Below are 27,439 nucleotides of genomic sequence, written 5' to 3'. Positions count from 1 at the left end.
TGCAAAGGGACAGACCCAGGTGCTGCCTGCGGAGACCGAAAATATAGTGGAGAGCCACTGTTTATGTCCCTGTAACTGTTGGTGTTTAACAAATAAGAAATGAAAACAAAAACAGTGGATGGACCCCAAAGGGAACTGGCTGCAAGTGAACGCAGATGAGAATGAGGTTCTTGTCACTCTCTCAGGAGGAGTATAAAGCTGGGTTTTGTTGTTAGCTGCACCTAAATGTGTACGTGTTTGTCAGAATAGCTTCCCGTTTCAACCTTGTCTGCTTTGTGACATCTGCTCCTTCTGGAAATTTAAGCTTAAACAGGAAAAATAATTTCTACTTCCCTTTCACCTCAGATCTCACAGATGCCATCGTGAGTTAGGATTTCCAGCACCTGTGTCATAGGCCAGAAATACTATTCCCATGTTGCAAGGGGGTAAGCTGAGGCACAGGAGGCCAGTATTGTGTTAGGCTCATAGAGTGAGCCTGGATGAGAAATGCTGATTCTCATCTCCTCTGTGACCAGTATGTCCTTCCCAAAGTTACAAGAATGTGAGAAGAAATTAAGTTCTGTGAACAAAGACTCACCATTTGATATTTTCAAGGACTTTAACTACATAAAACTGATTTACTTTGGGAGGAAAAGCCTTAAATATCCCTGTAGAGAGTACATAATGTGAATGATTTTGTATTTCTTCATTGCATTTCACTGAGTGGATGAAATCTCTCCCCACCATAATGGAATTCTCTTTGGATGTGCTATCTAGTATTGTGGTGGTAAAAGCAGGGGCACAAAGGGAATTCTTTTTGGAGAGAGGGGGGAAAAATGCTTACAGTACCAGTAAATTATTCTTACCACTGCAATAACCCCAATCAGATTAATTAGGATTAATTTAGGTGTCTAGCTTTTATTTATGTGAAATAAAAACACGTCTAAGGAGTTTTGTTTAAAACCTTTGAGTTTTAGTAATATTTTTGACTTGTTTCACACGGTGCGATGTATAAATCTCTGGCTGGCTGGGCTTTTAGGGAGAATTATATTGCAGCCAGCGTTTAGAACCAGCCATAAGTTCTCCATCTCCTCTTACATCTTTTGTTGTCAGTAAATCCATCTCCTGTCACCTTTTCCGTACTGCCCGTCTGTAGGTGGCCCAGCTACCCCAGTGCTAATGCCTTCAAACAGGTCTCTTCTCTTCTTGCAGCTTCTTTCTTGAGAATTGTACCAAATCTCCCCTCTGGCAGCAGCCTAGTTTTGCTCCTGATCTTCCGGAACGGCCAGAACCCCCGTCTGCGTAGCATCCTCGCCCCATCCCACACGTGGCTTTTTCCCTCTGGAACAATCCTTCTGTAATTTTCCACTGGTGTGTCTCACCGAAAGCCGTATCTTTTCTTACTTGCATATGCCACTGACTTTTTCCATCACTTTTTTTACTGCTTCATTCTCTTACTGTTTTCCATTTCTGAAAAGCTGTTCAGATTTTCACAAAACAAAACTGTATGGCACTGCATATGTGCTTGCCCGTATGTATCCGCGTATAGCGAAGGTTGCGGAACTGTATCTGTCAAATGAGGTAAGTTGCCATCAGACTCATCCCTCTATTCTCATTTCATCTTTATTCGTTGGAAAGCTTCAATAAAAATATGACTTTGAGTTTTACAAGTCTGAAAGACCAGAAGGTTTTCCCTGTGGAAATAGCTGTGGATGCTGTGACCGTTACTGTACACCTTCATTGGTTAAATGGGAGGGTTTGATGTCAAGGGCCACAAGCAGCAGCCGCGTGCCCTGGCGGAGCCTTCTCCGCAGAGCCTTTTCCTCATCACTTTCAAATCTCATGCGACTACTGTTTTCCCTCTTGTTTTAAATCAGCTTTTCTTTTCTTGCTTGGTTTGGCAGTACCTTGAACCTCTGTTGTATCTGAGGGGTATCCTTTGCATTTGATCTTGCTGGGATTCAACGACGTCTTCATTGACAAGTTTCCTGTGAGCTTTTGCGGAAGGGCAAAGAGCACAAGGAGGTGTAGAGTGGACACAGCGTGGTCTGTGGAGGAGTATTGGCTCCTGGCAGAGATTTTATTATCCGCAATGGTTTTAGGTGGAGACCTGAGGATGTGATGTCCTCTCGAGTCCTTGTGTCAGGAGACAGCTGGAGCCTGTCTCGGGGCAAGGGCACCCCATGCTGTTGGTGGAGGGATGCATGCTGCTGCCAAGGGCTCTTTTCCTTTCCTTTTCCATGACTTTACTGGTGCAGAAGGGTGTACTGGAGGTGCCAGATCTGGGTATGTCCTCAGGCCTTTGTACTGAGGCCTGGTTTCACAGCAGCAATGGCAGTTCAAATCAGGAGTCTATGTTGCATCTGAGTCCGTTTCAGACCCAGGGTTGGCCATCAGAAACCAAAACCCTTCCCCAAGGTTACACACAGCTTTGTCTTTTCACTTTTTAGTGGGAAATATGCTGTTATTTCCAAAATCTTCTTTGTTCATCCTTTTACATTCCTCCCTTTAAGCCCTGGCATCTTATTACATTGGCAGTGAGGCGTTCAGACCAATTTTGGACTTCCTCCCCTCCTTTTTTTCAGTGTTTTCTCTCAGCTTGGTGGGGTGCAGAAGTCCTGGTGCAGGGTGTGAAGTGCCTGTCTGCACATGAGTGTGTATCACTGCTCTGATGGCATCCTTTACCAAAATAGAGAGGTGATGTTTTTTAGCAAGGTAACACACACTCTATTTCAAGCTGCTTCTAAAAATAAATTCCCGCACAAGTTGGTGTCGTGGCAGCAATGTTTGATATTTTAATTGGGGCTGTTTTCTTAGGATGATTCATAGAAAGAAGATGAGCTTTAGTAGTTTTACCCTGGGGTGAAACAGCGTAGGTGAGTTGCTGATAGTACAGGAAGGTCTGTGCAGCCACGAGGACTTTTTTGATTAGCTCTATGGCTGCTGGCTTTTCCCCTAAGGCTGAAGTGTCACCTTAAACACTGAACAAGCTCTTCCTCCTGGAGGTGTCTGGTAGCTAATACACCACATTCAGTATGTGGACAGTGTCCCACGGTGCTTTGGAGGGTTGATGACATTGTCACATCGAATGAGAAATAATGACTAGGGGAAGTAATGAGGAAAGAGATTATTCCTCTGGGAAATAAGGTGGAGATTTAAAACTTGTTGCATGTGCTCAGAGCTACAGGGAAGAAATAGAAGAGCTAGAGATATTGGGTGAGTGGGGGAAGCCATTGCAGAAGTATCTAGAGACACGAAGATGACTGCCTTCTCGCACTGCCACCGCATATCTCAGGATCCCGGGGGAAATAGCTTCCTTGCTGTAGATCCAAGCACACGGGACAGGTTTGTTCTTTTCAAGGTTAAGAAGAACAAGTCTTCTTTGCTGAGCTACTTCATGGTCACCCTTGCCCAGCCAACCGTGTGAGCAGCTCACAAAGAAAACCTTTGGCCTCTTGTCCGATGCCAAGATGTGTCACCCCCTGGAGTTAGTGCACACTTGGAAATGATTTAGGGGCAAATACGAAAGAAGGAGAAAGAATAGGAAGAACTGAAGGGAGCAGAAATGGCTTAAGTCTCTTGAGTAGACTATTCAAATGACTGCAATAATGGTGGTTCTTGTATGTCCATGAGAGTGGCAGGATCTTAAGGTGGTTGTCTTGAATTCAGGTGTCTTTGGAAGGCCGAATACCTTGAGCGCTGTGATCTCCAGCCTACCAGCTTTGGCACAGCAATACTGAACAGATAATCGCCATGCTGAAGGCGATGCCGTTATTTGCTCTTGTAGATTTGGAGCAGAGCAGCAGTAGGCTTGGATGTGTCTGGTTGTGGTCTGTGTCAGCAGGTCTCATGTGCAGTAGGTGACACAGTGGCCATGGATTTGTCACTGTGGGCCTAACAGCTTCAGGGGATAAAAGAGAAAGTGCCATTTCCTGTAGGGTATTCTCGTGAATGATCTAGGATCGTGGAAGATGTAAGGTCACCTTTACCCCACTCTTGGGCAGCGCTAACAAGCTCCCTACTAGAAGCCAGGTTGTACTTGGCTCCTTCCTCCTCCCAGAACCAGCCAGTGCATCCTGTCCTCTTGCTGGTACACCTTGGCAAAGGGAAACACATGCTGAAGAAATCCTGTTAGCCCGAGATCCTCAGTCATGTTTCAGGGTGACATCGTAGCAAACTTGGCGCACACAAGAGAAGATTGTGTCCCACAGAAGTTGCATACATGACTTTTCTTCTCCTCCGGACATCTGCTGTGGTGCAAATGTAATACAGAATGTTAATACTTCATGGCGAAGAGACAGAAGAGAGTTACTACTTAAAACGATGACTGTACTGGTATCCTTGCGTATCACAGATGGCCAAAAAGTCCTGGCCATGTGGAGGTGTGCGTATCTCAGTGCTAAACAACAGGAAAGTGGATCACGGAAATGAAAGGTTGTATGATGATGTACATAAACCCACAGTCAGATTCTGTTCTCTCTGAGGTCAAAGCCCTCTCGGTGTCAGAGGATTGGATGCTAGTCTGTAATCGTCCACCTCCGCTCCTTCTCATATGAATATGCCTTTCAGAGCTTCACGGCACCCTCAAGATCTCTTGCTTCCTAGAGCTTTCTATGGTGGCATTGACCGGCAGCACGTTGCAGTGAAGTAGACAGTGATCCTCTTGCCCTTCTGGAAGAAGTGATGAGGCTCCACCACACAGCTGAAGGGAAAGATCGCTGCATGGGAAGTGGGAGGAAAATATCATTGCTTGTTTACAGCGTGGTTCTTTAGAATGGAAAAAGGCAAGATTATCGTGATAGAAGGATGCAAAACAGGACGTCTGGGCTCAGCTCTGATAACGGCTTGTCAGGTAATACATCTCTAGGATCCTGTGTTTCAGTGTAATACAGGAATGATGCATTTCTATTTTTGTGAGGCTGTCTAGGATTTGCTTGGGTTGGACTTGGGATCCTGGGATAAAACACGCTGCTTAATAAATCTGTTAAGTTTCAAACTGGCAGTAGGGATAGGAGCAGAGGGTCCAATTAAGCCTAATTCTGATCTTATGTACTCTGCATTTCAGCAACAGCTGCCTCAAAGACAGCAGTCACCCCAGTGCAAAATCAGTTACAGAAAATCAGAATTGTTATCAAGGCAAAATCGTGCAAGGCAGGACCTTTGCTGAGGCTGAGCGGAGGCGTATTGTTTTTACTTGCAAGGATAGACGCTTTTTAACCTGGTGTTTCCTTCATTTGTCTTCATTAAGAAAATGGCAACTGGAGTGAAAACGAAATACCCCAGGGAAATAAAACCCCTTCAACTGTTGATTAGATCTGCCCAGAAATACAGCGTGGCTCGTTCAGAGAAGTTTGTTCCTTGTGTTGCCTCGTGGTGGAGGGAACGAGATCATCTGCAGAGCATCAAAGCCCGTGAGTGGGCAAGATAATGAAACCAGTGAAGAAGTGGGAAAAGCCCTGATCTCACCTGTCTGCACTGAAATTAAGAGTTTTAATTAGCTCACGGGGATGTGGGGGGATGTCAACGGTAACGTTTGTGCCCCCAGTGCTGCTTGGTCAGGGGTCGAAGCAGAGCAGGGTCCGGGGGAAGTCCCACTGCCGCTGCCAAAGAGTTAATCCCAACATAATTGTCTCATTCTCTTTCGGAGAGGAGTTTCTCTGTGGCAGCCTGCAGGGCTGTCGGGTAAGACGCGTGATTGTGTGTTCTGGCAACCGCTTTGCGATGTGAAATAAACACCCTTTCGTATAATGGCATTCATTGAGCATTGTGCCTGGGAACTCATCATGACACATGTCAGCCCTGGGCCGGGGAAGCTTCCTGCTTTTGCAGCTCAGCAAAATATTTATACAGTGTCTTCTAGTAAACCAGTTCCTCCATGCTGCTGGGGGAAGTGGCTCCGGAGCTGGTCTTCATGGCTGACCTTGCTCTGAGTCCCTCCTAAAATAGCGAGTGCGACTCGGCTTCGTTCAATCTGCCGGCCAGATGGAGCAGCTACCAAATTTGCTTCCCTGTTAGGTTTACTTTTTAAATTGCTATAATAGCCCTGCAGATTTATTGTTGCTTTAAGTAACTGGAACATAGCTTTAAAAACAACAGCCCGCGTACCCTGTCCTCAAGCTGTGCGCTGGGGAGCTAATAGGGAAACTGCAGGGGCTGATGGTTGCGTTGCGTTGAACTTCGAGTCTTGGGCACTGTTCACTCTGTGATTATTAAGGCCTTCAGTTGCTAAGAAAAAAGAAGAATTTTTTTTTTCTCCTGTTTGCAGTATTTAAGAATAAAATTTTTAAAATCTTTGTGCTACAGAAAAAAATAATATGAATTCTGTTGGTGGATAGCCAGATGTGGGCACTGGAATGTCAGCTAGTCTGCAAAGAATAGAAGTATCCCTCTTTTTTCCCTTTGACCTTCAGCACCGTAGGGTCTCCATGACCAGAGAAAAATATGATGGTTTCTGGCTCCTGACCATTGCTGCTCATCAAAAGCCATTCCACAGTGTCACAGTCAGCCTCTGCCGACCGCAAAACCAGTTGCAGTTAGAAAGTTTGTGTAAGATGTATAGAAGGCTGATTGAAAAGAAGCATGTTTCCAAGAATTCTCTGTGTTTTTGTTTGTGTAAGGTCTAAAATTTAAAATATGTTTCTCTTACCCCAAATAGATCTCAAGTAGTAATTGTAGGTGGGGAATTACAACATATATGGCTGGTTTCAGGAAGGGACCACAAAGATCAGTTCTTGGCTTGTGATAGTCAGGGTATTTCTCCCTGAAGAGCAAAAAAACTACAAAAAAAAAAATTATCTGCTATTTAATTTTATAGATGCAGGGCTTGGGTAATGAAGCTAGAAAAAGTAAGCCTAGAAAAAAGGAACAGAATCTTAGCAGAGAAGAAATCGGTCACTGGAACATCTTAACTGAGAACCGCTGCTTCTACCACTATTTGTAGTCTTTATATCAAGACTGTTTTCTCTTTCCATAAGAGATACTGAAGCTCAAATGCAAGTAATGAGCTTGACGCAGAAATGTCTGAGAGGTTCTGCAGCGTGCGTTTAGTAAGGCTTTAGCATTTACTGTTCTGTCTTCTGGTCTTAACAGCTGAGGATCCCTGAAGTCCATGCGAGATTGTGGCATCACGTTTTGAAAATCAACCTTTTAATCTTCCTGGAAATGCTTATTCCAACAAATCAAGGGCTTTGACTACAGTGTAATAGTTCCCCTGAAACTGTCTATCTGTAGTGCCCCATAAATGTGAGCATGAATGTTGTTTGCTGTTCAGTCTAGGGCTAAGAATAAGAATTCCCAAGACAAATGCTGGACTAACTGCACACCAGTTCATTGCTGTTAGGACTTGGCATCACGGAATAGCCCATGGAGCCCCTGCAGGTCATAGCATTTGGTTTGTGAGCTGTACAGAAGCTCACTGCGAAAACAAACCAGCTCTTGTGCAATTATCATGCAGTTACTGCATTTTTAATTTAACACTTTGGCATCCAGGCTTGAACTTCCGTCCTTTTTGGATGTTATTTTCTTTTATTTTTCAGACCCTTCTCTTAAAATCCAGGCTTGGTTGTAAGAATGCTACTTACTTTTGCCATGGGAAGGAACGTTATCTTCCAAACGGACTTTTAGGAGAAATAAATAATTAAAAGAAGGGCATGTTTCTCTCTTTTTGGGTGTGTGGTCAGATGGCTACTTGTCTGCCCAAGCATCCTCTCTTTGCAACAAGAGCAGGGCCAATTTATGGCTCTCCTCCCCCACAGTCCTGTTGCTCATGAATGAATGCAAAAGACTAAAAGAGGAAAATTTTGCAAAGCAGAAAACCAAGGTTGTAATTTCAGGTTCCTCAGAAGAGCGCTCCTACCCAGATAGCCAATTAATTGCTTGGGTTCCTTCAGCTTTGGACCCTGTTGGTTTTGGGTGGGCAGGTCTGGTAGGCGGTGGGGCTTTGTGAAGCCCAAAGAATGATTCAGCATCTTCCACCCCAGCTCAGGTCAGGCTGTTGTGTCTACACCATTCTTGCAGCACCACCTTCTGGTCTGCAGCCCTGCGCGATGGAGGAGCCACGGGCGACGAGGCGAGCGTGCCGAGGTGTGCGTGGAGGTGCTCTTCGCTAGCTGCAGCCTGGAAGTGGAGGAGTGGGACTCCTGGGGCACCTTGTGGCCAGCTACCGAGGTGGTGGAGTGGTTTGGGGGAAATCTAAACCTTCATGCCGTGTTTTTCTGCAGGGTTTCTGAGCCCTGAGGGTGCTGGGCTGTGACTGGGGTGCTGTATGTTGTGCACCAGTAAGCCAGCATGCACAGGAGGCGTGGGACCACATCCTGCCCCCCGCTGCGGGGCACACCCCATGCACCCAGGGCTGGCGATTGCAACCGAAAGGAAATGTGCAGAGAGAATTACTGATCTTGCAGACCAACTTGCCAAGCGGCAGAGAAAGTAGATCTAGCAGCTACCCACCCTTTCAGACCGTGCCGCAGGGGACTGTTCTCGGGCTGCACCTCATTTTCCCACCCCGGTGCCGCGAGAGCTGCTCATTTCTTTTAATGACTTGCACTTGCAAAAGTTGTAGCATTATTGACTTGCAACTGGGCTGGTGTGGCTGAAAGCTCGTCTGGGTGTTTCCGACTGTGTCAACCGGTCTATTTAAAGACATGAACTCTTCCTCCAGACCTGGCCTCGCTGTTCATTACATTAACGAGAGATCTCAGATTTCCCCTCCTTAACAAGATGTGACTGGAGCCGTCTGTTCAGGGGCATGCAGAGACGTTGCCCAACACCTTTTTTGAACCTGTCCCCCACTGTTTTATACTTGTACTGACATAACTGTCCTGTTCAGCTGCCGGGCAGACAAAAGACAGCCTCTTCTCTGCTGCCTAAAGTAGTGTCTGCAGAGACAGCAGCCATAAAACAGACCTACACCGGTAAATGAAGGTCTGCTTCATTCCTGTTAAGGCCTGTAGCTATTCTTTTATTATTTTTTTTTTGCCTGCTAATGCTCAGGCATAAAGCAGGAATGCTGGCCCCTTAATAGATTTTTTTTTTTTAATATATTTTTCTTAACCTTTCCTAAAGAGGCTGTAGGCATTTTCAGACTTGCCTCATCTACAAATATTGTTTAGCGCGTTGAGGTGAAGGTAGGGACAGCAGTCTTGTTACAACATTTGGTGCTCCGGTACGGTGTTTTAACAGGCAGTTCTCTGTTGTGGACCCAGAAAAAATAGCTTGCAATGAAGAATCAAAGCAGTCTTTGCGTGAAGGTGGAGGTAGTCATGGCTCCTTTTCAGTAGCCCTTTAAATAAAGAGTTGCGGTTAGAGGTTTTGCGCTGTGCTTTGTAGATGGGATGTTGCAAAAAATTGTTGCTACTCTGGGGTACGCCGGGGGAGCCCGTTGCGAATCCAAACATGAGGATTTCTAGATCTAACCGAAGCATCTGAACAAAACTTCAGGTGTCAGTAGTCTCATAAATGTCTCTCGTTATTTCTCATGCTGCTACAGCATAGTCAGGGGAAGAGCTGAGCGCTGCCTGAAGGACCATTTTGCCAACAGATGTCAACTTGATGACTTTAAGTGGTTTTTTTTAAGTAGCCATTTAATCTAAAGTTCAGATGTGTACCTAGTTATGATCTTTGACCAAAGAATTTCTTGCTTGCATTAAAATAATGACATTTTTTTTGTGTGTTCTCTTAGCTGTTTAATCGGTTAGAGATCTCATCTTAGGTGAGGTTTTTTGAAGCATTCTTCCTCCCGAGGCTTTGCAAAGCAGGAGGCTTTTTGGATCGGTAGCTGAGGCACACGAGTATTTCTGGATCCAGGTTCTCTGCAGGTTTAAGATCTGTTACTTTAATTTCTTAGAAAAAGGTAGCCTGCTTTAAAAGAAAAAAATCAGGTTGGAAGTGTTAATGAAAAGCTTTGTCCATTTTTTCTTGCCAAAGACATTTGAATTCTTTTAAAAGTATCACTAAATAAACATTTTGAAGCCTAACTAGTTTCTCTTGAGCCCTGTGCTAAGCAGAAGGAATACAATCTCAGACTTCCTGGATGACTATGCACATGGATACAGCCACCTTCTTTGCTAGGGATGTGGGACCAAGCTTTGAAAAACATTTATTTGCCTTGAAATCTTTAATATTTGACCTCCATATAATCTCCTTAATGCCATTCCAACTCAGAGCCCTCATGAGCTTAGTTGTGAAGTGCCGAAAGATATTTTAACGGTGTCTCTGGTCACCAGCGTGAGCTCATTTCTAATCAAACAGAAGCTCACACTTTATTTCATTAGAAGCATAAAAATAAATGTACACATAATTGGCCGATTCTTAATTCATTAGTTATTAGAAGCAAATTCCGTAAGTCTGTTAGGATTAGAAAGTGGAGTTTTGTGTCACTGAAGCGGTCTCATTCTCCTGATCTACGTTAAGATATCATTTTGCTTATGGCTTTGATGTGTTCCGATAATTTATCCGGTCTGTGGATGTGACAGCAGCATATACAGTTTCTGCTGCAATATTGCCAGAAGTTTACACCATATATAAGATCCCTTTGATCTGGGGTAAGTTCTGTAGCTTCCTGTCCGCTTTTGTCAAAAATGGTGACTCTCAATGTCACGTCTCAATTCCCCAGCTCCATCTGCAGGTACCGTCACCGGACAGATTTCAGTGGCCAATTAAACAATAACAAAAGTGACAAAAATTGAGTTGCTTCTCAGGAATACCAGGTAGTCCAAGTAACTGCCTTATGAAGGTAAACAGGTGGAAGTAGCAAAGAGAAATATCACATATGAGCTCTTCCTTTGATGTATTCAGGTGGCCCCAGCCAAAGATCACCAAGGCCCTTCCCATGCTGTGAAGTTCAGCTGGGTTTGCACAGCTGACTGGGAGGGGGATGAGGCTGGAGGTCTCGTACAGCAGTGCCGTGGTTTAGCCCCAGCCGGCAACTCGCCCCCACCCCCCCCCCCCCCCCCGCTCACTCCCTGCCTCCGTTGGGGGAGAATCAGAAGAGTTAAAGTGAGGAAACCCACGGGTCGAGATCAAGACAGTGTAACAGGGAAAGCAAAAGCCGCGCACACACGGGCAGAGCAAGCCCAGGCGTCCCTTCACCCCTCCCCACGGGCAGGCGGGGCTCAGCCATCCCCAGGGCAGCAGGGCTCCATCCCACCTAATGGTGACTGGGGCAGGGAAACGCCATCCCTGCCAGCGTCCCCCCTTCCTCCTCCTCCCCAGCTCCGTGTGCGGGGCATGAGGCCGTGTGCTGTGGGACAGCCCTGGGTCGGTTGGGGTCACTGTCCTGGCCATGTCCCCTCCCAGCTCCTTGTGCCCCTGGCAGAGCAGGGGAAGCTGGAAAAGCCCTTGACTGGTGCAAGCCCTGCTCAGCAACAACTAAAACATCCCTGCATTGCCAACACTGTTTTCAGCTCAGTTCCAAAACACAGCCCCATACTAGCTACTATGAAGAAAATTATCTCTATCCCAGCTGAAACCAGGATAAGCAGATTCTTCTGGGATGGATCCTCCTGCTCGTCCTTCAAGTCCATGCATGGACAAGAGCTGTCGGACTAGCTGTTGTGATGGACTCGTATGGCTTTGTATGAGGTCTGCATCCTGAGGTGTGTTCCTGTTTGGAGCTCTCAAACCTTTGCAGAGATAAAGGGAAGGAAAATGTGAGGAGGTGGCATTGTCTGAAGCAGCCTGGAGACTCAGGGCAAGGTAGCACCAGGCTTCTTGGGGTTTAAATTAGTTTTTAAAACGAGGAATGCCTGTTACATCTCAGGCACAGGCAGAAGTCTCCATGTCTTCATTTCGGTAAAGAATTGTTCTTTGTCCTGCTGCATTGCTGTATGCTCAGTAAATTTGTCCCACCAAAGTGGAGAGCAGCTTCTCCATCCAAAACCGCCTCGGCTCTCCAACAGAGCCACTGCAGTCCCTTGGGAGCGGCAGATGCTAGAGTGAATATTTGGTCTGGGTGCACCCCTGTGTGGGAGTTGGGGATGGGGAATTTTTGATTGATACTTTAATCCAATCAGATCTAAGAGTGTGGAGACTCTCTGGTGCAGAGGATATCCTGTCTGGGGTGGCAAAGACATGGAAAATCCCGCTCTGGGTTTTCTCTTGTTCCCCCAGTGAATGTGCTGTGCTGGTGCTGCGGATTCCGGAGGAACAGGTTTATGAGGGAAAAACAGGAATGGACACACAGCCGATGGGGTCCCAACGTAAATATTTGCATTCATCTACAAGAATATCTGTTAATAAGAGGCCAATCACCTGGAAATTAACCAAAACACATTCTGGTTCTCATTAAACGCCGCTTCATTTCCCTGGCATAAGGTGGATTTTTGTATGTGCATACAAGGGAGTTTTGTGGACCTTGTGATGACAAGGAAGCAAACACTGTCCAGACTTGATTCTTTTCTTCCTACAAAGCTAACAACATTCCCTCTGAAGTCAGTCATGTTTTTTCTTTCTTTCCTGTTAAACAAATGTATATCTTGATCTAAAATTATTTCTGCTTTTTGTGACTTGGCTTGGCCTTTACAGGCAGTGTGAGAGCTCTAAAACCTGCTGTTCCCTCTGCACCTCCAAGCCGTTGGGGTGAGGAACACCAGGATCTTCCAATGGTGACGCGTCTTCACATCCTTCGTAGCTCTTTACAAAGAGCTGTGTAGCTTGTAACTTGGAATCACTGATATACGCGTGTGTGTGTGTGTGTGCAGGCATCTGCAGTATATATATTATCCTTTAGGAGTGGGGTCTGAGGCACGTTGCTGGGGAGAGGTAGTTGAAGGAGCTGCACTATCTATTGCAGCTGGTTCTGGGTTCGCTGGTAGATCTGCTTCCATCTGCCCAGCTGCCAATGCACGGCGTTTCAGCAGCTTTGCGTTGTCTGAGAAAATATTTATCTTGAGAAAAGTTGTGTTAATTAAACTGAATCTTCTACCAATTCCCCTGCCACGTAATGAAAACGCAGCAAAGTCTTTATCGAGGAAGCTTGTCAAGATACGGGTGGCATCAGGGACAGGCAGGCACTTGCTGAGTGTGTGTAATATGGATTTCTAATTTTTTTTTTTACCATTTCTGTTATGTGACAAAATATAAATGAATTTCTATGTATGCTCCCAAAGAGTCAAGGCTGTTTCTGTAAATAGGAGGTTGCCAGCCTGGTGATAGCATCAGAAGCTCTGTTTTTGCCTGTAGGGAATAAAAGGACCATTTTCTTCTCTTTCTGGCTTTCTTTTCATCGAGGATAGGAAAAACCCCATTGTCTTTGGTCCTGAATCAGTGGGGGAAGTTTCCTTGTTGAATTATTTCCACTGAGACTCCAGGGTTTTTTTTTTGTTTTGTTTGTTTGTTTGTTTTTTTCACTGTCACTTAGACAGAAATCTTTCAGCATCTCCTCTTTGTGGTTGCTTAAATAAGATACAGACTGGTATAATACAGCGTTGTGTATTGATGCTGTGTCCAGAAAGGAACACACCACTTTGGAAGAGCTCCCTACTGATCTTTTTCTTGTCAGGGGCTGCAGACAGATGCAGTAATTCCCCTATCTACACCCCAGTTTTGCATCCCCCTAATTCAGAGAATGAATAATGTATTTCTATAGTATCTTCTATCCTTACTGGATATTAGAGCACTCAGGAACTTGGTTAACTCAATGCATCTCTTCCGATGCTGGAATGCTGTGCCTGGAGAGCGGGCAGCTGGGAGAGAGCGCGCTGCAGCCCCGCACGGTACTGCAGGGCAGGAAGGAAAGAAAAACCTCCTGTCCCACAGTGTGGGAATTTCAGGCTGTGGTTGCTCAGAAGGGCTGATGGGATCTTTAATGATCGGTCCTCAGATTTCAATCACAAGCTTCCATCAGGCTCCCAGCCTGGGGGCACTGGTGTAGCAGCTCCTCGTGGGTGCAGCAGCCGTCTGCTGAATCTCCACCTGGATTTCCCTGCAGACCTCCTAGCAAAATACCAACATCTTCCAGATCCTGATGTAGCCAGTGAGATCTGGTGAGGTCAGGACCTGCAGTGATGCAAGCTTTTCGCAGAAGCAGGGATTACCCACCTGGCACGACGTGATGTGGGGAAGAGAGGCGAAGAAATATAAGCTTGCTTTTTGCTGCGTGGAGAAGGAAGCTGCTTTCTTCTGGCTCTGACCTTCTGGGCAAGCTGCACCCTGGGTAGCATGGAAGCAGCGTGACTTCTGGGTGCCATGAGAAATGGGTCCGCTCCAACGGAGCTCCTGCCGGCGTTAGGAAAGCGATAGCAAGACCCTGCAGTGCAAAACTCGGATCCTTTGGCTCTGCCTGGCTCTTGCGCTCACCAGGTTATAACTCAATCCTTTTGCTGGAGGCAGCAGCACACAACCTCTACCGAAGCCGGGTGGCGGTGGGGGGTTGCCTGCTGCTGCCTGCTTCCCATCGCCGGGAGCTTCGTGCGGGTGTGCAGCATGGCTGTGCATTTGCTCTATTTTATGGTGGGTTTGGTGTTTGGGTTTTTCCAAAGGGTGAGGGCTAGAGTTAAGGACAGGGAGGTCCTTTCCCGCACGTCTTGATATTGCAGTTTATTGGGCAAAAGGGACTCCTTTCTGCTCCCTTCGCGTAAGATCAGTGCTTTTCTTGTCTCTCCTCCCTTGTGCGCTCACAGCTCCCTGGGACCATGGCTTAGCAAGGCACGACTGCGGGATTGGTTCAGCAACGAGTGCCTCAGCTTTGGTCCTGTGTCAGCACCTTGTTTTCTAAAGCCAGAGCAATGGCAAGCTTTACAGCAGGGGTACTTCATCAGCCTTGATCCCTCTTTCTTTGCTCGAGGGGACAGAAAAAAATCAGCCAGCTGAGAGGGCAAAGCTTTTCATGTTTTCTGTGGAAACTTTCTGCTGAGCATGTGTTAGTTTTGCTGAAGCTGTGGGGGAATGCTGTGGTGAGCAGGCCAGTCAGTTGTCTCTGCGAGGAGCTCTGGAGGTTGTGGCCTGCATGCTTTTGGCTTATTTCAGTATTGTACATGTCAAATGTGATACTCCAGATTTTCCTGGCTGCCTTTCAAACGCCTCTCACCTTTACCAATGACTGGCATTTAAACTCTGGCAGGACGCAGCCCTCAGCGCGTTCCAAGAGTTTGCTAAAACCCTGTAAATTTACTTTGTTTTCTCAGAGAAGGAAATGACAAAACCTCATAGATATTTTATGATTTTTTTTAAAGTATAAACCAAATAACATTAAAGGGAAAAAAAGTAACTGCATGGGCGAGCCAAAACAAAGTATGGTCACCGGAGTTGGGCTGTCAGTAGTAATTTACAGAAATGAACCTGCCACCCACTGGAGATCCCCCTCTGCGCCATCCAGACAGGATGAGCGATGCTACATCTGCCAACTGCAGAGCCTGGGCTCGGGCAGTAGCTGCTCCCGCTTCCCGCTCGGCTGGCTTCTGGTTTGTTTCCCGTGTGTCAGCCAGTAGCGGCTGTCAGAGCATCTTCATCTGCTGACAGCAAGGGCTTGCAGGAGCCGACGGGAAGATGCCCTTCTGTCTGCAGGGCCTTGCAAATGCGTGTGCGGTGAGGGTGAGGGTGGGTGGAGGTGGCTGGATCATGAGGTGGATCATCGTGTTGTCTTCAGGTGTTAGATCAGGTGTTTTGTATTCAAAGGATGTGTAGACGTGGCACTTCAGGGCATGGTTTAGGAGACATGGCAGTGTTGGGCTGGTGGTTGGACTTGATGATCCTAGAGGTCTTTTCCAACCTTAATGATTCTATGATTCTGTGGTCAGGGTTTCTGTTTGCCACCTTTGAGCTGCTCACCCTGCAGGCTGGAGGACTCTGCACTTACAAGGCACTGTTTGCAGCCCAGATCTACCATCTTGTGAGCACGTTGCTTAAAGAATACCCGGGTTTTCAGACCTAATGTGTATCCAAAGGGCAGAAAATTATTGAATTCATCAGGAAAAAAAATAATTAGGTCATTGGAGAAAAGGGCATTAGTCCGGGTGTACGTGTGTGATGGCATTGAAAGGATGGCGAACGAAAACTGATGAAAACTTAGCAGTTATTTCTGTTTTGTCAATTAAAGCATTGAGTTGCTTGAGTGTTGTGCGTTGTCACACAGTATGATGTGTGTGTAGATACGTACAAAGGTGCAGATGCCTTCAGGAGCTTCATTGCCCCATTTTGCTATGCCTGAATAAAGAGAGGGAGCCTTACTGTGGGCGTGGACTGTAATTCTGCACAGGGCTAAACGATAACGCAGCTCGCAGCCACTGGCGACCTCCGCTCCCAGTGAGAAATACTGTCTGTACAGAGACATTTTCTGTTGCTTTTCTTCTTGTACTCAAAGCAAACTGGAAGCTTTTTGTGATGTCAACTTGAAAGATCTCTTTGTCATTTTAGTGAGGTTATGCAATAATCTTGAAGCCTGTTTTAATTTTATTTTGCTAAGGTTTTTTTGCATTTTCCTTAATTGCTTCTGCTTTATTGTTAATGCGACAAAAAAGCAGTTTATGTAATAGCTCACAGAGTAAAGTTATCAAGGTGCAGAGATGGGATTTGCATGCTAAAAGTTTCTTTTTTATTGTTTTCATTGTCTTCAAGTTCCTGATTTGGTTTTGTTCAGTCCTACAAACGTGCTGAGCCCTGCAGGCAGCACCACCGACCTGTCTGTGTCCTGCAAGGACATGCTCAGGGCAGGCTTGTCTGGAGGGTGGCAGGAGGATGAGTCCTCCGTGGGGCAGGGCTCCACGTGCAGCCCACGCTCGCGCTTGGTCAAGGCAGCACCTCGCTGCCTGAACGCTCCGTCAGGCCTTCGCTTCTGGTCACCTCTGTAATCAGCCACAAGCAGCCCTCTCTCCTTATGTTTATGAAATACACCAAAATTTCTCATTTTCCTTCTCGTGGAATGGCTTTAACTCCCACCGTAATCAACTGTCAGAAAACCAGAGGCTGAGTTAAACAAGCCCATGACACTTGTTGCTTTTTCTTTTTCTCTTTTTTTTTTTTCCTTTAGTGAAGCCTGAGGGGAATACCGCTCTCAGGAAGGCCATGAAATCCAAAATAAACTGGAAAGGAAATTATATTAATTCAGCTGGTGAGCATCATGCAAGTAGCTAGGACATGCAGACTTGTGCCTGGCGTTACCCCTGCTGTGGAGAGCTGGGGAAGGCTAAACGAGTTATTACTAGCTCCAATCTCAAAAGAGCACAGTAGAAATCTTTTCACAGAGTTTTCCTCCGTGTTACAAAGCAAAACTATATAGGAGTTATATAGTCTGGCTTGGGGTCTAAATCATGGGTGGTAAAATCTGTGTACATAAAACACTGGAGAATACTCTGCAGGGAACAAGAATTAAACTCATGATTACACACAGTCATGACTTCCTTGCTGCTGCTGGCTCTTTCTGTCATTCAGTTCTGTACAGCCCTGTTTTACGTAGTGATTAGCTGACCATCTAAATTATGTAGCTGCAGCCTTGCCTGCTGGGTAGCCCCTTACACCGTTAATTGTCCTCCTGAAGTCAGTGAGAGTAGAGGTTCCAAATCTGGTCCCTTATGGACAGCACAGTCCAGATGTGTGAGTAGAAGCCAGGACCTAGGACTTGCTGCGTATCGCTGCAGGGTATGGAAAGTGCTGGGATGAATTTGTTCCCATTTTGGTAGATGATTTCGGGTCCTTTTTTTTTGCACTGACTGCTAAAATCACTGCTGGGTTACTGCGATACTAATTTTGGTTCTCAGATACAGATGATGCCCTCTGCCTGCAGCGTGGCTGGGTTCTGAGGCTGGTATATATTTGCATAGGGCTTGACAAGATGTGTGCAGCGAGCCCAGACTCCCACGCATGCAAAATGGCAACTTCATGACCTGTGCTCTGACTTGCTGCAGGGCTGTAGACCAGCCTGGCTACAAGGGTGCAGTGGGTCCGGCTGGGACCCCCTCCTCGTCCCAGCGCCTACTTACTGACCTGTTCGAAGTGGAGCCCCATGCTATGAGGCAGCACTGACATGATGTCTGAAAGTTAGCCTGTTACCCGTTTCTTCACATTTTGGCAGCCTGACCTCTACCATGGTTCATCTGTCTTTGTTCAACTTCCCGTAGCGCACTTCCTTCTGCTCCGTCCCGACCCTTGAGTTCACCAGACAGTGAGAGGAGTCAGTTCCTCAGGGCAGGAGAAGCGGGGTAGTGACTAGCTGCAGATACAAACCTCCGCCCTCCAACTTTGGAGCAACAGAGGATACTCTTACACCAGTAAATAAAGGGAGCTGGGATCAATCTTCTGACCCTGAGGGCCAGTGGCGTGGAGGGAGCTCGCTCCATGTCAGTGTCTAGGCTCTCTGCTTCTGCAGGGCGAACTTCATCTTGAGGCAAGATTCGGCTTCTCGCACAGCAAAATAACCTGGGCCGCTCCCTACATCTGCCTAGGTTTTGCATTAGATCCCCGCTATCCACCGACTGGTTGGCTTTTGCACGAGGCCAATGGAGAAGTGAGCATCCAGCGTGCAGCGACTCCTGCGCTCGGCCAGACTGTCCAGACGTGGCTGTGAGCATCCAGGGAAGGAAGGCAAGGCGGCCGCCGCTGAGCCTTCATCGATAAGTCAGGGGAGGGTCAAGGGAAACTATTTTCAGCTGATCTCTATAAAGCCTGCTGGCCATGAGACCAGGGACTGTGGTACTGACTAAAACCTCATTCCCCACTGATTCACCCTGCAATTATGAAATTGAGTAGAAATCATAAACTCCATCTGAACTGTAGTTGTCCCTTTCTGGCTTTTTTTTTTCCCACTCCTGTGGTTTGAAACTATGTAGAAACATTTTGGAAGGTTTCTCAATACATGAGTTTAACCATAAGTCTCAGCAGGGGGAACGTATTATTGGGGAAAGGCAATTACCGCTTTAGCTGTGTGCAAGACACATTACCTTGGAAAGAATCACCAACTCGCCAATCGCCGGCTTCCCACACTTGGTTTGGCAGGTCCGGAGTGTTCAATTCGGATGAATTTTGAAAGAATCATTGCGCAGCAGTAGTTTCAAAATATTAGTTTACTAATGACTTTCTTGCACCAGTGAGTGTGTGAGAAGTGAAAGCAGCAGAGATTTTTACAGTCCTCTGGAGGAGACGCAACGGTGATGCACAGAATCCCTCTTCACAGGCACAAGTGTTGACTGGTTCTTGAGGGTCATCTTAAACATTGTGAGAGAACTTGAGTTTTGTTTGCAAGAAAACAGGATTAGTTTCATTGCAAATGTAAAAAAAATTAAAACCCAACAACCCTCTGGAATAGGAGTGGTATATTGGCATGTCCTTCCTGTGTGCAGGAGCCTGGCTTCAGATCCCAGTTATGCTTAATGATGGAAACGGAGCAGCCGGGAGCTGGTCCGGGCAGCACGTACGAGCCTTGTGCAAGGGCTAAGTCTGCCTTAAAACTGTACCAAAGATTTGCGTTGGATGGGGCAGAGCTGAGTGTTGGCCACTAAGGTAGGATGAAGCTGCTGTGCCTTCTGAGTTCTGTGAGCGTGCCCAGGAGGAAGGGAGCGCTCAGCTGCTCCTTGCCGTATCTGGGTTTGTGGGGCAGAGAGCCTCGCTCCGTCTCTGGTGGTGATGCTCGCCAGGCTGCACGGGGCTTGCTGCTTTTTTTCCTTCTAGTTTCAATAGTGATATTTCTGGGAATATTTAGGTCTAAAATATGCAGATTTTGCAATAATTACTCTGTTGGGACTCAGATGCTTTTCTGGAAAAACTGTTTTAAGTTATGAAAATAGATTAACCCTTTGTGCGTGCCTTGCTGGCAGAATGCAGAGCTGCTTTCGTTCGTCTGCTTTCCTTGTGGTGCAGGTACCGGTGCCCTTCGCTGCCTGGAAAGGTGAGAGGGGAAGTTGCTGAAACACGGGGTATAAGTAAAAGTTAATAAGCACAGCATTGCATCCTGGACTTTTTAATGAGCAGAGAAAGTTGCCTGGATGTCTTCCAGTCTGTTTCGAGTTATATGGATCCCTGTTTATCTCTATGGGTCTCTCCCTTCCCGTAGTATCCGAGGGCCTCACAGGCATTAATGGATGACTCACAACACATCTGTGAAATAAGGAAGTATGCCCGTTTTAGACATGGGGACTAACGTGGACCGTAGATGATATGGCTTGCGCAGTTTCACACAGGAAATGTGTAACCGAAGTGGGAATTGAACCCAAGTCACTTGAGTTTAGCACTGGATCGCCTTCTCCCCTCGGCAAGTCCACAGCAACCCGGCAGATGTTGCATGTGTGAAATTGGTTTACGAATCAAACACGCGATTCATGTTGGTAGATGCCTGAGTTTGTAGCTTTAAAACAAAAAGCTGCTTCTTCCTAAAAGAAAAAAAAAAAAAAGAAGAAAAATGTTTTATTAAAAAAATTATTTATTTTCTAACAATCAGCTGCCACTGAGGAAGCATAAATCTTGCTCTGTGCCTCTGCGCCTGGATAGAAGGGCAGTCTGGCAGGTGCATTTCGGCCGGGCAGGGGTTGAGTGCGCCGAGCTGGCCAGGCAGCGGTGAAGCTCAGACATGTCGAGCAAGCGGCTTCCACCGGGGAGCACGTCCAGCCTCCCGCTGCGCCGCCCCTCCTGCTGGCCTGCGCCGTGGCGGGAGCTTCCCCGGGAGAGCCACCCACCCCGTACCTCTGTAACCGTAACGCAATCCTCTCTGGCACCGCGGGGCAGCCCTTCCGTGCCCGCAGCCTTTCCCTCTGTGGCTCTCGACCCTTCCCCTCCCTGCCTTGCCTTTCCCACCGCCTCCTTGCCCCGCTCTGCCAGCGGGCTGGGAGCGGGGTACGTACGGAGTGGGGCGCCAGATAGGACTAGGGTTAGAGGGGAGGGGGCTGCGGGTGGACATGAACCGCCTGAGTGATATTCACGCTTCATATGGATACAGTCCTTTTACCATGAAGCCTGGGAGCACATAGGGAGCAGCCTTCTGCCAATCCCAAGCATCGCTCTGAGCAACGGAGGATGTGCTTTTTTCTTTCTGGAGCTACTTTTTCAATCAGCTGTACCCGCTTAGGGAAGCAGCATCTGACCCAGAGCGTGGGGGAAGGTGAGCTGGGCGTCAGCATGGAGGTCCCCTTGCCCCTGTGCACAGGGCTGTGCTTACCCCACACTGGCCCCACACGCCTGCTCGGAAGAACTTCAGTTCCCGTTAGAACAGAGCCCTCCTTTCTCCAGCAGAAGCAGATTTTGGAAAGGAAAGAGGAGTGCTGCTTGTTCATGGCCCCTTGGGGAAAAGGGGAGGAGGATTAAAAAGCCCCGCAGCTTCTTACCCTCTTCAGTTCGAAACTGCTCTTATAATAGACATGACACCATTGTTGGCAGTGGTTTAGGGAATTTCTTACTCGGGGGGTGGCCTAAGGACTGGCTGTCCAGAGCTGGCGCTATGGACATGACCATAGAAACACAGAATCATTAAGGTTGGAAAAGACCTCTTGGACCATCAAGTCCAAACCCCAGCCCAACACCCCCAGGCCTCCTAAACCATGCCCTGAAGTGCCGGGTCTACACATTGTTTGAACACCCCCAGGGACGGTGACTGCCCCACCTCTCTGGGAAGCCTGTGCCAGGGCCTGACCGCTCTGGCAGGGAAGGCATTTTCCCTAAACTGCAATCTAAACCTCCCCTGGCACAGCTTGAGGCCATTTCCTCTCATCATAGAATCATAGAATCGTTAATGTTGGAAAAGACCCTTAAGATCATCGAGTCCAACTGTTAACCTATCACTGACACTGTCCTATCGCTTGTTACTAGGGAGAAGAGTCTGACCCCCACCTCGCTACCCCCGCCTTTCAGGCAGTTGCAGAGAGCAAGAAGGGCTCCCCTCAGCCTCCCCTTCTCCAGGCTAAACCCCCCCAGCTCCCTCAGCCGCCCCCCAGCACACTTGTGCTCCAGACCCTGCCCCAGCTCCATTCCCCACATTGCATGATGATGCAGTGTGGACTAGAGACGTGCAAGGGGACATTAGGAGCTTTTGCAGAGCCCACCCGCATTAACTGCTGCTGTACATCCCTTCCTGCAGTGGTGCCCATGTGCATCGACGCTGCTTTGCTCACATCCATCTCACGTCGCCTCTGAGCGGATACCCTCCTTCCTCTCTCTGTGCAAGCTGCTGGTGGCTAATTCTCTGTGGTATGTGACACTGAGCACATCGTTAGGACTCACAGATGGATAAATAGCGGCTTGTGGAAATAGCTGATCGCTGGGTCGAAACCCTTTGTCGGTCCTGGATGTGAGCAAGTAATACCTGTGCAACCCCGTGGTCTCTTGGTGCACGAAGTCCAGCAATGAGACTGTCCAGCTCCCGCTCTTCGCCCACAGAGCACAACTCCGAGCACTCGGCTGAAGGTGGGCGCAGGACCCACGGTGTGCTCCTCTCTCCACCGTCACACAGAGCTGCAGGGTGACCGTCCCATTGGTTTCTCCTCTCTCTGCCCCGTGACCGCCGTTCCTCTGGCTGCAGGGCGGGCCACATCTATCCGGAAAGACAAAATACACCACGCTGGCAATGGGACATGGGATGTGGGATCCAGCCGCCCGAGGGGCAGGAAAGTCAAGTCTTGCATTTCATCACCACGTGCCTCACGGCGGTGCAGGGGGCACCTCTCCTCTTATGGATGCGCTGTTCATAACACAGCATGGAGGCACCAGCTGGCTTCGGATACCAACAGGATTTAAGTGGTTTGAGTTGTTGTGTGAGGCTTGGCTGGATTTTAGGAGACACGGCCCCAAGGGAGGTGGTAGTTCAGCCCTCTTCCCAGCCGAACGCGTGTGCCTTGTGCCAGGGTTTGTGGTGGCTGCAAGGTTTAAATGGAGTTTATGACACTTCACCAAACCTGTTTCCACTTTGAGCTTGGGATTTGGGAGGAGAAAGGGCTGCGCTGAGGCACTGAAGTGTCATCCATCCGCTGCTTTGTTCTTCCTGAACTTAAGGCTTCTGGGAGCCTGGATGGCAAAGTGGAATGAAAACCTAAATGGTGAAAAATTACCTTTTTCTCATGGCTGTGTTTGGGCACACTCCCCAGGTGGAAGAAAGCTGTTTGCCAAAGTGTTTACTTTCCAAACTCATTCTTCTTTAGATGTTTGTGTGTCCCTACCTGCCTGGACAGAACTGCTGTCTGGGCACAGAGGTGCAGTGTCCATCGGGATATCCTGGCACATGCACGGGGGTTCTTCTGTCTGGAGAGGTGGGCTGGTGGGGTGGCTTCCCACTGCGACCCCATCCTTACAGAGCTGGTTTTGGCATAAGGAGGTGGCACTGGGGCTTGCAGCACTGGGTTTCCAGGGGGAGGAAGAGGAGGGGGAGGTGGAGATTTGTCTAGCGTGATCAGGACTGTGGTAGCAGGAGGTCGGGCTGATAAGGAAGGTGCAGGCCAGAATTGGACACAGTACGATAAAAAGGCAAGGTGGCATCAAGCTGGGGCTAAAGGCAGGAATGAAGTTCAAAACTTTGGGAATATTTAGGCACATGAGCCGTAAAGTCAGAGATTGTCCCGCAGCATCCAATTGTGGAAGGAGTTATTGCCTCTGAACATGAAGCCCCTTGAAGCTTTCATAAACTCATCACAAAACCTGAGAGACCTTAAACTGCTTGTGAGAAAAACAGGGTTTCTGTGCAGTCAGGATTTTGTTCTGGAGGTGCTTTAGTAAGAAATATGTGCTGCCACCCTTTGTTCCTTCAGTGGTTCAGAAACACTGCGACCACGTAGGAATGGAAGAGAGAGGTGTTTAGTCCTGACCGTGTTATCCTCTGAGCTGGGCTCTGGTGGCAGGTTCAAAGCCCTCCGCTGCAGAGTGGGTTGCAGAGGTGCCGCTGGGCACAGGGCCTGTGATGGGGACATCAGCTTGGAGGAACCATGCATTCTCCTCCGGAACTGCAATGCTTGCTCTCTGTGAAGGAAATGTCCTTTTCTTTGCACATAAAGTATACTCAGAGCACGGTCCATGCTCGGGCATTTTTGAAAGTAGATCTTCATTTGGAATGTCGCTTTCCTTTATCTAAGCCTGGCCCACGTGCAGATCAGTTCAGTTGTGCCAAGAGCTTTGTGGAAGGTAAGTGCACAGTGAGGAACTGAACGGTTCACTTAAAACTGGAGGAACTGAATGGTTTACTTCAAACTAAAGGTGGTCTAAATGCAAAACTCAGGACTAAATGCAAGCTTTGGAGGAAGGGCTGCAGCACCTGCGTGCTGATCTGAATACTCAATATCTGAGCAGACCTGAAACCCCTACCAGGGTGTGGAGCTTTTGCCTTGCCTGCACTGCACAGCCTCGTCCAGGAGGAGGACTACCCCATGGCGATGTGTTTCCTACAAGCATGCACGTCACCATCAGGGTAAATGTGCTGAAGGAGGAGAACGCAGTCACCAAGGGATTCTCCAGCTGTCGGGACTGAGTTTGTGTACGGTTCTGGTTACCAAGCAATCCTCTCCATCAGGGCCCCTGATGTAAGTCCCCTGTGCTCACTGCTGAGGTGGCATTTTAACATACACGCATTACGATTCCAACGCGCTGTTTCTTTTACAGACTGAATTAAATTGTGGGCAAACAAAAGAGACACACCGTCAAAATTGCAGACTACCAAGTCCACTGTAAGTAACCTCTGTTTCTTCCCTAGTGACTTACCCTGGATGCGTGCACTGCCCTTTGCAGTGGGCTCAACCTGGGAACAGCACTTGCTTTTCTGTTTGGCTGGTTTACCTTGATTTTTCTTCAATATATTTGAGAAACTTCTGCCTGGTGAGTCCTCCCAGTGCTGCGCTAGCATTTTATATGACTGAGCCTGTTATAAGCAGTAATGACAGGAGATCTGGTACTGCTGCCCATTGTTTGCACTGTAAATCCCTCTCAGCCATAAATCACTTTGAATTTCTAAGACAGCATCTGCCCTTTCGTTCAAAGCTACAGCTGGGAGCTAGTGGCAAAGGCCATGATCTCCAGGTAGCAGAATGCCCCACCACCCTGTGCTTCACCCATCACCTCATCTGCTTTTAAAAAGCGTGGACTTGCAGCTTTTTTGTAGGAACTGAGGAACATCGTGAACTACTGAAAAAAGGGATCTGTTTCCCCACAGGTGTGTCTTTCCAGGTTGATCTACCTGTAGATTACAAAGGGGTAAATGCTGAATGTGGCTTTTCCATAGACAAGACATTTTGGTGGCTGCCAGTGAGAAGGCAGCTGCACCTGTCCCTCAGCAAAGCAGAAATCAGAACTTGTGTTTTGCCTAGTACACTCACTTTCACAAAACTTGTAAGATTTAAAAACACATTTAACGTATCTCAAATATGTTGGTCACTGGTTAAATTTGGTTAAAATTGGCCAAATGGCTTAAAAGTTATCATGAAGAGTAAACGGGCAGGTCTTCTAGTAGCACACCAGGCATTCTCACATACGCCCGGCGTCCTTAAAAGAGGCTAAAATTTGGTGTATAGAAGAAAATGCTGTTATGGTTGGAATGGTATAGAAAAGGCAGAGTTGTAATAGCCTCCCACTAATCAAACTGGATCTCAATACGGCTGGGACGGGACCAAACAGCAGAGAAAATTCTTCCATCTGCTTGAGTACTGCAAACAGCAGAGTTTTGCCACCAACGGGGTTTTAAGGATCCACTGTAACGAGATGTTTCAGCATCCTCAAAACAAAAGGCAAGTGCCAGAAAGCCAGGCACTGCAGTTTTCCACAATTCACTTGAAAGGAAGGTGTCTGGGGGCCAACCACAATGTAGAGAAAGGCCTGATGCCTTTAAACGTCATTGCAGTGATGCTCCCGCCTGGAGCTCAGGTGTTGGGCACAGCCTGCAGCCTTTCTCTTCCCACTTACGGGGAGCCGCAAACCCAAATCTGGTGCTAAAGAGCTTGTTTGGGTGCACGGCTGCATATACGTGGTGATAGTCCCAGGCACAGAGGGTCCGGCCTAAGGCTTGGCACTGGCTAGTTCTTCCCCAAACCCTTTAGGAGGACTTGGGTGAGGTTTAGGATTGGGAGAGACTGTGCGCTTGGGCCTCTTTGCAGGAATTCCTTTCAGCTGTAATAAGGTAATTAAAAATACCAATAATTGTGACTTTCTAAAAGGGCATTTCTAAGCATTTTATCTCAGGCTTTAGGGTAAAATTCTGGCCCCATTAAAATCAGGAATTTTGCCATTGATTTCTTTCATCAGGGTGGCAGTATTTGTTTCCGTCACTGCGAATGAACCAGGCATTTCTGTTCACGTTCGCTCCATTGCATTTCAAGTAAAACCTTAAGAAATGATGCTTGAATAGAAATAATAGCTGGAATCCCCAGTTTTAGTGCCTGTACTTTGGATTTGGCCACAGACTTGCAATGTTAGCAGCTGGAAGCCATGTGCCATAAAATCCATGTGACTTTTCTTAAAGGTTTCCTGACGTCGTGCCAACGCCACGACCGGCCTTGCTGTGTGTTAGCTGCCGTTCTGTGGCTCTGCAGAGAGCGCAGTACAGATACACGCTAAGTGAAAGTGATAAGTAAAAATAGTAAAGGCATAACACATGACAGAGAGAAGGTCATGAGGAGGAGGAGACGAAAGTAAAAGCAAAAGATGCGCCTTTTCTGAGAAAAAAATGGGAGAATTGGGAAAGTGGAAAGCATGTTAAAAGGCTGAAGTCTCAGGATAGGTTTTTGACCGTGGTAAAGGGAATAGAAACTGGACAGATAAGGAGGAGATAAAAAAGAGTAGGTTTTCCCACCCACGTATGTCCCATTGCATTTCCAGAAGGAGCCAGTAGGAAACCGTGTGAGGAGAGGAGCTCTGCGGAGGGCTGACCCACACCAGCCCCCTCGTCTCTGCTGGCTGGAGGGATGCATCAGGCAAGGAAGAGAGCAGCGGGAGCAGCATCTCTTACCTGATGTGGTGCCGTGAGACGCTCCTTAGCTACTCTAGGTTATATCTGAGCTGGGCAGAGCGGCGTTAGGCATCTGCAACCAGCTTTTTGGAAGCTCTCATTCCCTTCCTCTTCCATGCCTCTTAGTTCATAGGGGAGAAGCCCCCCCCGGCAATTTGTAGCTGGGTGGACTTCATTTTTTTTGTGATTTTATTTTGCACTGCTGAATTTTCCCTGGAGGGGAATCAATCTGGAGTAACTGCATCCAACTAGGAGCATTATCTTTTGCCATTGCCATTCCAGGGGCCATTTCCAGTAATGGAAAAAAGATGTAGGAAGTAGCCAGATTGTCCCAGAATGGCTGTGCTCGCTGCTTTCGGCAGCAGGTGTGCTTGTTTGTTGACCAATTCTTTAAATGTTAATTCTTGTGCAGCGTTCCTAAACAAAATCAGCTGGGGGCCATGCGTTCATCAGAGAAGGCTGAGGATGGCTTGAACATTTGGGATGATATTGAATCATCTCAGGAAGCTTCCTCACAACCCTAATTATTATAAACTTAGGAGTGAATATGGAGGCTATAGGAGAAAATACGGTACTAAAATGTTTTTCAGGCATTCTTGAGTTGGCAGTTCTTAAATGTGAGTGCCTGAG

The 27,439-nt window shown here is 47.5% G+C and overlaps 1 protein-coding gene across 2 annotated transcripts in view; it reads left to right on the top strand.

Moving 5' to 3' along the window:
* The window catches only part of HIVEP3 (HIVEP zinc finger 3), a 116,788-nt gene that overhangs the window by 19,558 nt on the left and 69,791 nt on the right, over positions 1-27,439 (top strand). Inside the window, exon 3 of one of the 2 annotated variants that reach the window (XM_075114700.1) lies at positions 24,475-24,539. The exons of the other annotated variant lie outside the window; for it this stretch is intronic. The gene's annotated coding sequence lies outside the window, so the exon portion shown is untranslated. The remainder of the gene's footprint in view (positions 1-24,474; positions 24,540-27,439) is intronic. 2 annotated transcript variants of the gene reach the window in all.

This window comes from Phalacrocorax aristotelis, chromosome 20, assembly GCF_949628215.1.
Source record: "Phalacrocorax aristotelis chromosome 20, bGulAri2.1, whole genome shotgun sequence".
Lineage (NCBI taxonomy): Eukaryota > Metazoa > Chordata > Aves > Suliformes > Phalacrocoracidae > Phalacrocorax > Phalacrocorax aristotelis.
Note: the sequence above shows the minus strand (reverse complement) of the source record. Positions and strands in the feature narration are given on the sequence as shown.